This window comes from Sus scrofa, chromosome 1, assembly GCF_054392235.1.
Source record: "Sus scrofa isolate SSC_HxYL_T2T_F1_AM1 chromosome 1, Sscrofa_HxYL_maternal_Yorkshire_Landrace_v2.0, whole genome shotgun sequence".
NCBI classification, from domain to species: Eukaryota; Metazoa; Chordata; class Mammalia; order Artiodactyla; family Suidae; genus Sus; species Sus scrofa.
In genome coordinates this window covers 171,560,758-171,575,982 of record NC_139383.1, presented here as the reverse complement: position 1 = coordinate 171,575,982, position 15,225 = coordinate 171,560,758, and the positions used below count along the sequence as shown (strand labels likewise).

General features: G+C 35.9%; 1 protein-coding gene across 1 annotated transcript in view; it reads left to right on the top strand.

Moving 5' to 3' along the window:
* The window catches only part of LOC110261667 (glutamate decarboxylase 1-like), a 161,398-nt gene that overhangs the window by 16,312 nt on the left and 129,861 nt on the right, over positions 1 to 15,225 (top strand). The gene's annotated exons all lie outside the window — the stretch shown is intronic.

The following is a 15,225-nucleotide window of genomic DNA, read 5'->3' as shown; positions in this document are numbered from 1 at the left end:
GAAGCGTGTAGAATCAGGAGGCACAAGCAGGCTGTGATACACTGAATTTCCCTTTTCAAGTTTTCAAGGAAAACAGCTTGGTTTCTAGAGGACATTCTTTTATATCACAACAAGCCCTTTTTTGAGGCACCCAGGTTTATTACTACTTAAAAGGAGATGTGTGTGTGTGTCCTGAAATAGATACACACTGCCTTTTTGGCCAGGCTATTGAATTATTTACCCCTCAGTTTCTTTGAATTTAGAGCAAAGGAAGTCATGCTCCCATTTAAAGTAGTTGAAATATGGGGAGAATATTTAATAATACAAGAGACTATGTTATAGATGGAAGACTAAGTAGGTAGCTATAGTTTATCAGAGGGCTCAAGAAGGAGTTTGTTTCTTATGCACTAATACCTGCTATTTCTGCATTGCAGAATCTCTTTTACTGTAACTGGAAAAAATTTTATTTTCATTTACAATATTTGGAAACTATTTAGAATTTGGGATTCCTACTCTGGCAGTGGGTTAAGGAGCCATTGTGACCTTCGCCACAGCTGCAGCTTGGATTCAGTCCCTGGCTGGTGAATTTCCATATGCCATCTATGTGTACAAAACAAAACAAAAAAAAACTATTTAGAATTAATGTAAACTGTGTTTACTCTGAACTCAGAAAAGGATCAATAACTAGGCGATACTCAGATTTTTTTTTAAGCATTAAAGAATAATTGAATAAGGAAGCATTTAAGGATAATTGGGTATACAAAAAATGGCCATATGTAAGACATACATTTTAATGATTCTGAACACATGCATATATTCATAATGCATCACAATCAAGGTACTAAGCATATTTATTCATCACCTCCAAAAATTTCCCTGTATTTTTGTGGGGTTTTGTGTGTGTGTGTGTGTGTGTGTGTGTGTGTGTGTGTGTGTGTGTGAGATAGAATAACACTTAACTTGAGATCGGTGTTTCCACAACATATTTTAAAGTGCCCAATACTGTATTATTAATAATAGGCATTTGTACAGCAGATCTATAGAACTTACTCATCTTGCATAACTGAAACTTCATACTCATTGGGCAACAATTCCTTGACGGTAGTCTTGACAATGATTTCCTGGAATTAGCACCAAAATTACAAGCAACAAAACCAAAATATAGACAAGTGGGATTACATCAAACAAAAAAGCTTCTGAACAGCAAACAGGCAACAGAATGAAAAGGTGATCTACAGAATGGGAGAAAATTCTTGTAAACCGTCTATCTGGTAAGTGGTTAATATGCACAATATGCAACCAAATAATAAAAAACTAAATAATTCAATTTAAAAATAGGCAAATGGCTTGAGTAGACATTTCTTCAAAGAAGACATACAAATGGCCCCACCAGATGTGTGAAAAGGTGCTCCACACACTAATCAACAGGGGAAGAAAAGATCAAAACCACAATGAGATATCAACCCACCCCTGTTTGGATAACTATTATCAAAAAAAAAAAAAAAAAAAAGATAAGTGTTTGCTAGGATGTGGAGATTTTGGAATTCTTTTTTGTTTTTTTTTTTTTAAATGTAACCTATCTACTTCATTAGTTGAAGGTTTTCTAGATTAAATTCACACATACCTTGGCAACTGTACTTATTAAGATGAGAGGATTCTAGTTATATATCAGAGTTTCCGAATGTTTTGCTAAAGCTAAGTTTGAAAGATTATGAAAATATACTTTTTTTTTTCTTTTTATGACTGCACTTGCAGCATATGGAACTTCCCAGGCCTGGGGTTGAATCAGAGCTGCTGTGTTAATGCCAGATCCATAACCCACTGAGATGGGCCAGGGATTGAACCCAAAACACCCATATCCTCACAGACAACATCAGGTCCTTAACCCCCCAAACCACAATGGGAGCTCTGATAGTTTTCAAGTTGACTAAACTCCAGGTTATGAAATTTTATGTAGTTTTTTTTCCTCTTCTGTGACTATTTTTGGTTTTTTAGCTCCGTTGTCATTTGTGGCTACTGATAAAAGGAAAAATAAGAAAGAATTATTTCAAAATTAATTTTAATTACCCAATTATTTAAGTAAGGGCTTTATCTTCTTTCCCTTTTGTGACAGAAGCAATATTAAGTATTATTCCTGAGTATTGAGTTAAATTAATGTCTTCCATCTCTCCCTGGAATTGGCTGGCACTAAATTCTAGTTAATGGAATGTGGGTAGAGGTGAGACTATTGTTCTCCCCTTCATGAGGTTCCCCAAGTTTTTCCTCCAGTCTCTTGGCAGATGACTGTAGAATGCCTTTGAAACTTCATGTTGTAGACGTCAGAACTATGTCATGGAAAGAGCCTGAGCCTCTGAATAACTACGCAAAGCACATACCCCAGCTTATCAAGGACATTGAACTGTGATCCAGGCAAGCAATAAATATTGCTGCATTAAGCTGCTGAAATATTGGTGTTTACCTGTCATAGCAGCTAACATTAATTACCTTAACTTTGAAATGTTTTAAGGGAGCTTTTTATAAGCAGCAAACTCAAATTACATGAAAATCCTATCTTTCCCCCATTTTGGGTTTGTGTGAGGGGTGAAATACCTAGTAAGTACATAGTAGGGAAGAAATTTGTTGAATTAAGTCAACTCTGTATGACTTCCTCCTCGAGTCCAGCTTTTACTTTGTGCTCTGTACTTCTCTTGGTGCCATAATTGTTCCATTTTCTTTTCTTCTTCTTTTTTTTTTTAAATCTTTTGTCTTTTGAGGGCCGTACCCGCAGCATATGGAGGTTCCCAGGCTAGGGGTCTAATTGGAGCTGTACCTGCCAGCCTATGCCACAGCCACAGCAATTCCAGATCCGAGCCGTGTCTGTGACCTACCCTGCAGCTCATGGCAGTGCCGAATCCTTAACCCACTGAGTGAGGCCAGGGATTGAACCCATAACCTCATGGTTCCTAGTCGGATTCGTTTCCGCTGTGCCAGGTTGGGAACTCCTTGTTCCATTTTCTTAGGCTTAAAATTTAGAGTATCTTTGCCTTGTCCATCTTTCTCAAAAATTCCTACATGAAGTCACTTGTGAAATACCTTTGATTCTACCAGTGGGTCTGACTCCTCTTTTTCTTCTTAGCAAACTCTCTCCTTACTATTCTCCATCATGGAAACTTCCTTGCAATCAAACTTGCATGCATGATTGCATGCACACTAGACATTTTCTTATGAGTTTATTCCCTCTGCTCAGAATACTCTTTCCCTATATTTGTGAAAGCATAATCATCGTTATGTGGAAAATATTATAGTTCATATAATTATGTAATAGATAAAATTAGTATTTGAAAACAAAATTCTTTTCTTTTGGCTTTTCACCAAAAAAAAAAAAATAAGGTATTTCATTTACAGATAGTATGATCATAGTTAAATCATAGAAAACCATATACATTTAAAATGTAAAGTTTAATTATTTGCTATAGATTTATACCTTGATTAATATGGTTAATCATGCTGAAAAGACAACATTTTGTCATCTCCAAGGAGGAATTTTAATTGTCTGGCATAGGTTAGTTCTATAGGAGCCAGAAGAAATACAATCAGCAGTGCCAGACAAATTAATGGTATTTTTAAAAATTTATTGCAGATTTCTTTTTTCTAAGTACACACAAAACTGAGTTAGATCAGAATATATTTTTCTTATGAGAATAATCCTTATTTTACATTTTATAATAATAAATATGAACTATTGTTCAAGAGGAGTATTTATCAAACTATACTACACAGAATATTGTTTTTAGGAGATGTAAATGTTATTCCCACCACAGAATAAAAGGTCAAAGAATTCTGGAAAACATTGCAAACTCATTGCCTTCCTAGAGTTTCAGAGTTTACATTAGCATGTAAAGTTTCTGAAATTTCTTACTAGAAAAAAATTTCGATATTACTTAATACACTTATTTTCTACACATAGAACCTGTTTTATCTCACTTATTTTTCAAGTACTTATTACACTCAATTCTGCTGTAACAATCGTTTTGAAAATGCAAATTTGTTCCTAACTTGATTGAGATATCAGAAAACATTTTGAGCACAATGCAAATATTGTGTTTGTTGTTATATAGTTTTGTACTGGATAAACACTATGTGAATGTGGAAACCTATACCCAGCTGATCCAAGATACAAGACACACACATTGAACATTTACCAGCTACCTCAGTCCATGGCATGTGTTATGATGCACAGCAATTTGGTGTTATAACATCTTGTGAGATTTTAGGCACGCTTTCCTTTATCATTTTATAATGACTCACAGCTATAACTCTGCTAAAACTCACTTTCTTAAGCAAACTGCATGCAAGTCTTTTTCTAGGTACAGTGCCATATTTGTTGTAGGTTATGGTTTTCTTTTTTTCTGGTTTATGTATTTTTAACTATTAAACATGTGTAATTGTATCCTATTGTGGTGTTTTTTTTTTTTTTTTTTTTTTTTTTTTTTGTCTAAAAAGGGCCATGCCCAAGGCATATGGAGGCTCCCAGTCTAGGGGTCAAATTGGAGCTGTAGCTGCTAGCCACAGCCACAGCCACAGCCACAGCCACAGCAACGCCAGATCCAAGCTGCATCTGTGACCTACACCACAGCTCACAGCAACACCGGACCCTTGACCCACTGAGCAAGGCCAGGGATTGAACCTGTGTATTCATGGTTACTAGTCAGATTTGTTTCTGCTGAGCCATGAGAGGAAGTCCTTTCCTATTGTTTTCATTAGGTTCCTTTCCTTTTTTAATGTCACTGATGAAGTTCATGAGTGTTTTTTGTGTAACCCCTCTAAACCCTAGTTCTTGGGTTGCATGATTTCATGTAGATGCTGATTTTTCGGACTATAAAATGTCACATTACAGAAGAACTAAAGGTAATATGATTTGGAACATATAGTTTGGGAAACATTCATGTAGTAAATTATTCTGACTACAAAATTCTTACTAATTTAAAAGTGTTCCATGATTATTGTGTGCAACATGAAATAGAATCCTTATTTATAAAAATGTATCTCGTGTCTAATTCTTGTAGATTATTAGTGATTATGTAATCATGTGTTAATGTAAGCATTTTATTGTCTGTCATAAAATAAAAATGATTTTTCATTTTAGATTAGGATATTTATCATATATTTTATTATTTTTATTGAAGTGTAGTTGATTTATACCATTGTGTTAGTTTCAGATGTATAGCAAATTAATTTAGTTATATGTTTATATATATTTTTTCAGATTCTTTTCCATTATAGGTTATTACAAGGTCTTGAATATAGTTTCCTGTGCTATACAGTAGATCCCTGTTTACTTATTTTATACATAATAGTGTGTATCTGTTAATTCCCAATTCCTAATTTATTTGTCCACTTCCTTCCCCTTAGGTAACCATAAATTTGCTTTCTAAATCTGTGAGTCTATTTCTGTTTTATAAATAGGTTCATTCGTGTCAGTTTTTAGATTCAATATTTAAGTGATATTATATGATATCTATCTTTTTCTCTCTGATTTACTTCACTTAGTATGATAATCTCTAGATCCATCCATGTTGCTGCAAATGACATTCTTTCATTCCTTCTAACGGCCAAGTAATATTCGTTATGATATATTTTAAAAGTTCTCTAAATAATGTTGCGAGGACTATAAACATTTTTAGATTGAAATCTGTGTTCATAATTATTTTTAATAGAAAACATGTTCTCTATTGCATTAATTTTGGTATAGCATTCATTTGTTTTCAAATTTTTCAAAATTAGGTAACACTAAGCATAATAACTTTCATTAAAATACTTTGAATCCTAATAAAGTATTATTAAAATATTATCTTTATAAAATTTATACTGTGAAATAGGAATTTATTTCAAAATATTATAATTTTTTTCTTTAAAAAAATCATTCTCATTTGGCTTATAATAATAGCCTGTATATGATTTTGATGGCTTTATCTTAAATCCCTTCCTGGTTACTTAATTTTCCTTTCTTATTTTAATCCTTCTATTAACTAGTATTTTACTGAGCACCTACTCTACTTCAGGAATAGAAGCAAATAAGTCGTGCTCTGCCATTGAGGAACTTCAGTGTAGATATAATCTAAATGAGGGGACTAAACTGCAAGATAATAATTCCTACACTTTGTCATCAGTGATGTAATAATAGCAATTAGTAGAAATAATCTCTGCTTGGGTTGGCCTTAACTTGTTTACTGGACAGTTTTGTTGAGAAGGGAATTGGAAGAAGATAGGATATAGCTGGATGAGAGCAGTGAGGAGGGCTAGATTTTAAGGTAGATGGAATAACTTCTGCAAAATCAGATTGTATTAAATGATATTTCAAATTTGAGGAATGACAAATACTTTGGCATGGCTGGAGCCCACAAGGGTGAGGCATAGAGAAGTCTGGAGATAGTAGGAAGGGGCAGGTCATCTTGGGCTTTCCATGTCAAGCTGAGGATCAGAACTTCACTTCCTTGGACTCTGTTAAGGACATTTAAAAACTTTGAATGAGGCCCACATTACCTGCAGGATAAAGAGCTTCAAGACTCTTTAAAGGGATAACATGATAAGATTTAGGAAAACACAGCATGGAATTATACAGGGTAAAGGTAAGAATTTACGATACTATTAGATAATTACTAAGATACTATTACAGCAGCCCAAAGAAGAGTATGTGAAGACCAGAGGTAAACCAATAGTTGTTCTGCTATGGATAAGACTACCAATCAGTCATGAATGGAATGAGGAAAAGAAAGGAATTCTCAATGCCCTCCATTTTTTTGCCTGGGTGAATGTGTGGATATTGGTGCCATTAATCTGGTAGGCACGTTGACTGGCTCTCTCAGTCTCCATTTCAACTTCCTTCAGTTTGGAGCTCAGAAAGCTAAAATCTACCTTGCCCAGATTCCCTTGCTGTCTGAATTCTGTCTGTGAGTTATATTTTCCCAATTAAATATATTCTCAAGAGATTTGGAAAACATAAATGAGACAGAAGCCCTTCTCCTGGAGCCCCAGCAGCTGGCTAGCAGGATCTGCCAGATGTCAACTTTGGCACAAGGTGACTCCTTCAGGTCACCCTCTTTGTGAATCAGGAATCTCAAGTCCAGCAGTATCTCCTGATCTGTGGATTGCAGCTCAAGTGGTATAAAATTTGAATGAAATGAAATAATTGACGGTTTATAAGTATTTCAAAATTTTGTAAGCACCTATTTCCCATATCAAGTCCCCTTCAACTAGATGTACTGAGAGTATGTCTGTTTTCTGTACTAAATTATGATTGTTACACTGATTAAGGAACCTTTTAAGAGACAAGATACATTTAGTTTTTAAAATCTTGAAATTGAAGTGTTTTTGAGACATGTAAATGGAAATATCTATTTAGCAAAGATGAGTAGAGAGCCAAAAAGAACAATCTGGTATAATGACACATATTTTGGTTGTAGTGGATATAGGCTGTATTGAAAACTGTAGGCTTCTAGTAGACTGGGAGAAAGTGGGAATTATGAACAGAATCATAAGGAACATGTTTACTTAATAGAAAATGTAAAAATAAAAATAGGTAAAGGAGACTATTAGTCTGGGTGTTCTGGAAAGAAGATAGGATTGAATGCGTTTGATTTTACTGAGGAAAAGACTGGGGGTAAAAATGGAGAGAGAGCCTAGAACAGCTGAAAAAAACAGACAAATCACAAAAAGAGCCTGATCTTGAGAGAGGAGAGAGGGAAGAAAGGCTGTGTGGAAGCATCCTAGACCTGCCATGAAGTCTGAGGAAGGTTGGCAAGAGTATTGGGTAACCCTCAAGCTAGACCTACCTTTCAGAAGTGTCCCATGACTCCCAGTGATGGGCCTGATTCAGCATCCCTGCTGTGTATAGGGAGTGGCTGGGAGCACCTGTGGGAAGCTTGATCTTAGAGCAAGTGTGACAACAGATTTCAGAGAACAGTAGCTGGGGCCCTGAGTCGGTTAAGCTCCCCGTATTTAGAGGTCTGCTGGGCTATTTTCACCACTCACATGGAGTCTGAGAAGTGGTCAAGTGGCTGAAAGAGAACCAAGAAACAGTCAATGGACAACCAAGGCATAAAGAGTACAAAGGAAATAGAATGGGCAGTAGGTGCCAACCCAGCAGACCTGTTGAGTGAAACCAGAATCTTTTTTTTTTTTTCTGAAATCTCTGTCATCACATTTTGACAAAAAAAAATGAAAACATATAGTTCTTATCAGATCAGTAAATTCTCAGTAACCCTAAAAACACTTTAAAATAATATACTGCTAATGAGGTCTATTATAATAACTTTATTTTATGTGTATGGGTAAACATTTTTAATTACATGTCAATTTCCTCTCTCTAAAGTTATAATGGTAATAATAATAACTTCAAAGCTTACAGTATTTACATATGAAGCATTTTGACTAGTGCCTTGCATGAAGTAAAGGCTATGTAGGCATTAGGTGTATTTATTTTATATTTTCTGAACCTAAGATGTTTATGTTTCTATAGTCTTTTAGGGAATTGCATACTACTCAGAATCCATTTTTTTTTTTGCCACGCTGTGATCATGGGAGCAGTTTTCAAAGACACTTTGGTTATGAAATTTGATTTCTTATTTTTGTAGGCACTGAAAACAATTCCTCTTGGCATGCAAACACTCTGTGATACTTCATGTATCATTAAACTCCTGTTTTCAGCACAGCAATAGTCCAGAATAGTACTAGTTAGTCATTTCGTGCTTAGTAACATGTAGCTTACAGTTCTATACCCAAAAGTGCTTGTTTGCTTATGTATAAATGGAGAGCTGGAGGTTTGCAGCATGGTATTTATCAAAACTGATAGATGAATTCTCCTGTGCAAGGAACCTGATGTGGTTCTGTCCCAGTAAGACATTTAGGAAAATGTAGTTTTTGATTTTTAATGGATTTTACTTAAATTTGGCATGTGGGAGAAGAAGAGGAGGGTATTTAAAGCCTTTTTTTGCATTGGCTGGGAGATAATGCCTTACTTAACTAATACATATTCTAAAAATTTAATATTTATTTATAGTTAGAGTTTTCTATGTGTCATGGACATAGTCTCAGACAATTTCTTATAAATTTAATCTCCTAATTAAATTTTTTTTTGTCTTTTGTCTTTTTATGGCCGCACCCACAACATATGGAGGTTCCCAGGCTAGGGGTCTAATCAGAGCTGTAGCTGCCAGCCTATCCCACAGCCACAGCAATGCCAGATCCGAGCCATGTTTGCAACCTATACCACAGCTCACGGCAACGCTGGATCCTTAACCCACTGAGCAAGGCCAGGGATCGAGCCCACAACCTCATGGTTCCTAGTCAGATTCGTTTCTGCTGCACATGATGGGAACTCCCTAATTAAATTTTAATTGCTTCTGAATTTTAAGTGCTTTTATTTTTTGTTTTTTTTAATTACACAATGAATTTTATTACATTTATAGTTGTACAACAATCATCACAACGAAAGTTTATAGCATTTCCATCCCAACCCCCCTGCCCAAACTTACTTATTTGGAAACCATAAGTTTTTCAAAGTCTGTGAGTCAGTATCTGTTCTGAAAAGAAGTTCATGGTGTCCTCTTTTTAGATTCCACATGTCAGTGATAGATAGCATTTGATGTTGGTGCCTCACTGTCTGACTGACTTCACTTAGCATGATAATTTCTAGGTCTATCCATGTTGCAAATGCCGTTATTTCTTTCCTTTCAATAGCTGAGTAATATTCCATTGTGTATATGTTCTACTCTTCTTTATCTACTCCTCTGTCAATGGACATTTAAGTTGTTTCCATGTCTTGGCTATTGTATAGAGTGCTGCAATGAATATTGGACAACATGCATCTTTCAAGTCATGGTTTTCTCTGGATAGATGCCCAGGAGTGGGATTGCTGGATCAAATGGTAATTCTATTTTTAGTTTTCTGAGGAATCTCCATCCTGTTTTCCACAGCGGTTGCACCAATTTGCAGTCCTACCAACAGTGTACTACAGTTCGGTTCCCTTTTCTCCACACCCTCTCCAGCACTTATTGTTTGTAGACTTTTGGATGATGGCCATTCTGGCTAGTGTAAGATAGTTCCTCAGAGTGGTTTTGATTTGCATTTCTCTAATAATGAATGATGTTGAACATCTTTTCATGTGTTTCTTGGCCATCTGTATGTCTTCTTTGGAGAATTGTCTGTTTAGATCTTCTACCCATTTTTTGATGGGGTTCGTTTTTTTGGTAGTTAGCGGTAGGAGGTGTTTATAAATTTTGGAGATTAATCCCTTGTTAGTCAATTCACTTGCAAATATTTTCTCCCATTCTGTGGGTTGTCTTTTGATTTTGTTTAGCATTTCCTTTGATGTGAAGAAACTTTTAAGTGTAATTAAGTCCCATTTGTTTATTTTTGTTTTTACCATCATTACTCTAAGAGGTGGATTTGAGAAGATGTTGCTGTGCTTTATGTCAGAGAGTGTTTGGCCTAAGTTTTTGCTCCAAGATTTTTTAGTATCCGGTCTTATATTTAGGTCTTTAATCCATTTTGAGTTTATTTCTGTGTATGGTGTTAGGGAGTGTTCTAATTTCATTCTTTTCCATGTGGCTGTCCAGTTTTCCCAGCACCACTTATTGAACAGGCTGTCCTTTCTCCATTGTATATTCTTGCCTCCTTTGTCATAGATTAGTTGACTATAGGTGCATGGGTTTAATTCTGGGCTTTCTATCCTGTTCCACTAATCTATATTTCTGTCTTTGTGCCAGTACCTCTATGGTTTTGATGACTGTAGCTTTGTAGTATAGCCTGAAGTCAGGGAGCCTGATTCCTCCAGCTCCATTTTTCTTTCTCAGGATGTCATTGGCTACTCTGGGTCTTTTGTGCTTTCAAACAAACTTTAAAATATTTTATCCTAGTTCTGTGAAAAATGTCCTTGGTAATTTGACAGGGATTGCATTGAATCTGTAGATTGCCTTGGGTAGTATAGTCATTTTGATAATATTGACTATTCTAATCCACGAGCATGGTATATCTTTCCATCTCTTTGTGTCATCTTTGATTTTTTTTGTCAGCATCTTATAGTTTTCAGAGTACAGGTCTTTTGTCTCTTTAGGTAGGCTTATTCCTAAGAATTTCATTCTTTTTGATGCAGTGGTAAATGAGATTGTTTCCCTAATTTCTCTTTCTGATCTTTCGCTGTTAGTATATAGAAATGCAGACAATTTCTGTGTATTAATTTTGTATCCTGCAACTTTTCCAAATTCATTGATGACCTCTTAAAAGTTTTCTGGTAGCATCTTTAGGATTTTCTGGATATAGTATCACGTCATCTGCAAATAGTGAAGTTTTACTTCTTCCTTTCCAATTTGGATTCCTTTTATTTCTTTTACTTCTCTGATGTGGCTAGGACTTCCAAAACTATGTTGAATAGTAGTGGCAAGAGTGAACACTGTTGTATTATTCCTGATCTCAGTGGGAATTCTTTCAGCTTTTCACCATTGAGAATGATGTTCACTGTGGGTTTGTCATATGTGGCTTTTATTACGTTGAGGTAGGTTCCCTCTAGGCCTACTTTCTGGAGAGTTTTTATCAGAAATGGGTGTTGAATTTGTCAAAGGCTTTTTCTGCGTCTATTGAGAGGATCACATGGTTTTTATTCCTTAGTTTGTTAATGTGGTATATCACATTGAATGATTTGAGGATATTGAAGAATCCTTGCATCCCTGGGATAAATCCCACTTGATCATGATGTACAATCCTTTAAATGTATTGTTGGATGCTGTTTGCTAGTATTTTGTTGAGGATTTTTGCAGTGATGTTCATCAGTGAAATTGGTCTTTAGTTTTCTTTTTTGGTGGTATTTTTGTCTGGTTTTGGTATCAGGGTGGCCTCATAGAATGAGTTTGGGAGTGTTCCTTCCTCTGCAATTTTTTGGATCAATTTCAAAAGGATAGGTGTTAGCTATTCTCTAAATGTTTGACAGAATTTGCCTGTGAAGCCATCTGGTCCTATTTGTTGGAAGTTTTTTAATCACAGTTTTAGTTTCAGTACTTGTGATTGGTTGCTTCATCTTTTCTATTTCATCTTGGTTTAGTCTTGGAAGATTGTGCTTTTCTAAGAATTTGTCCATTTCTTCTAGATTTTCTGTTTAATTGGTGTATGGTTGCAAATAGTAATCTCTTATGATCCTTTATATTTCTGTCATGTCTGTTGTAACCTTTCCCTTTTCAATTCCAATTTTACTGATTTGAGTCTGCTCTCTTTTTTTCTTGATAAGTCTGGCTAAGGGTTTATCAATTCTGTTGATCTTTTCAAAGAACCAACTTTTAGTTTCATTTATCTCTCCTATGGTTTTCTTCATTTGTATTTCATTTATCTGTGCTCTGATCTTTATGATTTCTTTCCTTCCACTAACTTTAGGTCTTGTCTGTTCTTCTCTCTCTAGCTGCTTTAGCTATAATTTACGTTTTTTATTTGAGCTTTTTCTTGTTTCCTGAGATGGGTTTGTGTTGCTCTAAACTTGCCATCTAGAATTGCTTTGCTGCATCCCATAGGTTATGGAGTGTTGTATCTTTGTTGTCATTTGCTGCTAGGTATTTTTAAATTTCCTCTTCGATTTCTTCAGTGATCCATTGGTTGTTTAGTAGCATGTTGCTTAGTCTCCACGTGTTTGTGTTTTTTTGCAGTTTTTTTCTTGTTGATTTCCAGTCATATAGTGTTGTGGTTGGAAAAGATGCTTGGTATTATTTCAATTTTCTTGAAGTTACTGAAGCTTGATTTGTAGACCATAATGTGATCAATCTTAGAGAATGTTCTGTGTTCACTTGAGAAGAATATGTATTCTGTTGCTTTTGGATGAAATGTTCTATAAATATCTCTTAAGTCCGTCTGGTCTAATGATTCATTCAGGGTCTTAGTTTCCTTGTTGATTTTCTGTCTGGTTGATCTGTCCATTGCTGTAAGTGGGGTGTTAAAGTCCTCCACTATTATTCTGTTACTGTCAAGTTCTCCTTTTAAGGTTGTTAGCAGTTGCCTAATATATTGTGGTGATCATATATTGGGTGTATATATATTTAAAATTGTTATATCATCTTCTTGGATTGATCCTTTGAACTTTATGTAGTGTCCTTCCTTGTCTCTTAAAATAGTCTTCATTTTAAGATCTGTTTTATCTGATATGAGTATTGCTATTCCAGCTTTCTTTTGATTCCCATTTGCATGGAATCTTTCCTTTCATCCTCTCACTTTCAGTTTGTGTGTGTCCCTAGAAGTGAAGTGGGTCTCTTGAAGACAGCATATATGTGGATCTTGTTTTGGTATCCATTCAGCCAGTCTGTGTCTTTTGGTTGGGGCATTTAGTCCATTTACATTTAAGGTAATTGTTGATATATATGTTCTTATTGCTATTTTATTAACTGTTTTGGATTTGGTTTTGTTGTTCCTTTTTCTTTCCTTCTTCTCTTGTTCTCTCCTCTTTTGGTTTGATGACTATCTTTAGTGTTGTATTGAGTTGATTTTTCTGATTTGTTTGTGTACCAATTGTAGATTTTTGGTTTGCAGTTGCCCTGAAGTTTTGGTACAGGAGTCTCTATATATATATACAAGATTGTTTTAGGTTGTTGGTCTCTTAATTGCAAGTGCATCTCCAGTGTCCTATATTTGTACCCTCATCTTCTCATGATTTCTGATTTTGGTAGTATAATTGTGCATGGATGATATCCTATCTTTACTGCATATATGCCTTTACTGGTGAGTCTTGTCATTTGCGGTATTTTTGTTTCTAGTTGTGGCCTTTTCTTTTCTGCCTAGAGAAGTTCCTTTAGTATTTACTGTAGAGCTGGTTTAGTGTTGCTGAATTCTCTCAGCTTTTGCTTATCTGTGAAGGTTTTGATTTCTCCTGCAAATCTGAATGAGAGCCTTGCTGGGTAAACTAATTTTGGTTGGAGTTTTTTTCCTTTCATCACATTAAGTATATCATGCCACTCCCTTCTGGCCTGCAGATTTCTGCTGAAAAATCTGTTGATAACCTTACGGGGTTCCCTGATATGTTATTTGTTTCTTTTCCCTAGCTGCTTTCAATATTTTCTCTTGTCTTCAATTTTGGTCAGTTTGATTAATATGTGTCTCAGGATGTTCTCCCTTGGGTTTATTTTATATGGTATTTGTTGTGCTTCCTGGATTTGAGTGAGTGGTTCCTTTCTCATGTTAGGGAAGTTTTCGGGTATTATCTCTTCGAATATTTTTTCTGTCCCTTTTTCTCTGTCTTCTCCTTCTGGCACCCCTATAATATGGATGTTGGTGCATTTAACATTGTCCCAGAGTTCTTTGAGACTCTTTTCATTTGTTTTCAATCTTTTTTCTCTTTTTCTTCCACACAAGTGATTTCTACTAGTCTGTCCTCCACCTTGCTTATTCATTCTTCTGCCTCCTGTATTCTGCATTGGTTGCTTCTAATGAATTTTTTATTTCAGTTACTGTATTTTGCATCTCTGCTTGTTTAAGTTTTAAATCTTGTATATCTTTGCTCAATGTTTCCTGCAAATTATCAGTCTTTGCCTCCAGTTTATTTCCAGTGTCTTGCATCATTTTCAGCATCATTAGTCTAAAGTCTTTTTCCTAGAGGCTGAGAATCTCCAGATCATTTATCTGTTTTTTTTCTGGAGTTTTTTCTTGCTCCTTTATGTGAGTTATAGTTCTCTGTCTTTTCATATTTATAGGTTTTTTTTTGTGGTGTCCATTTTGCAAACAATAGAGATGTAACCACTCTTACTTCTGATGTCGGCCCCCATTGTGGATGATGTTGGTAGTGGGCTTGCCATAGGCTTCCTGATGGGAGGGGCTGGTCCCTGCCCACTGGTAGGTGGGGCTGTTTCCTATCTCTCTGGTGGGTGGGGCTTTGTCTCTGGGTGAGACTAGAGGTGGCTGTGTGCCTGGGGGGGGGTCTTTAGGCAGGCTGTTTACTGATGGGTGGGGCTGTGATCCCACCTGGATTATTGTTTGGCCTGGGGCTTCTCAGTGCTGATGGGTAGGGACAGATTTTCACAAAATGGCCACCTCCAGAGAAACACACACTGATGAATATTCCCGAGAGCTTTGCCTCCAATGTCCTTCCTCCACAACAAGCCACATTCACCCCTGTTTTCCCAGGAGATCTTCCAAGAATTGCAGTCAGGTCCAACCCAGATTCCTATGGAGCCTTTGCCTTGCCCTGGGACCCAGTGTACATGGAAGTCTGTGTGCACCTTTCAAGAATGGGGTCTCTGTTTC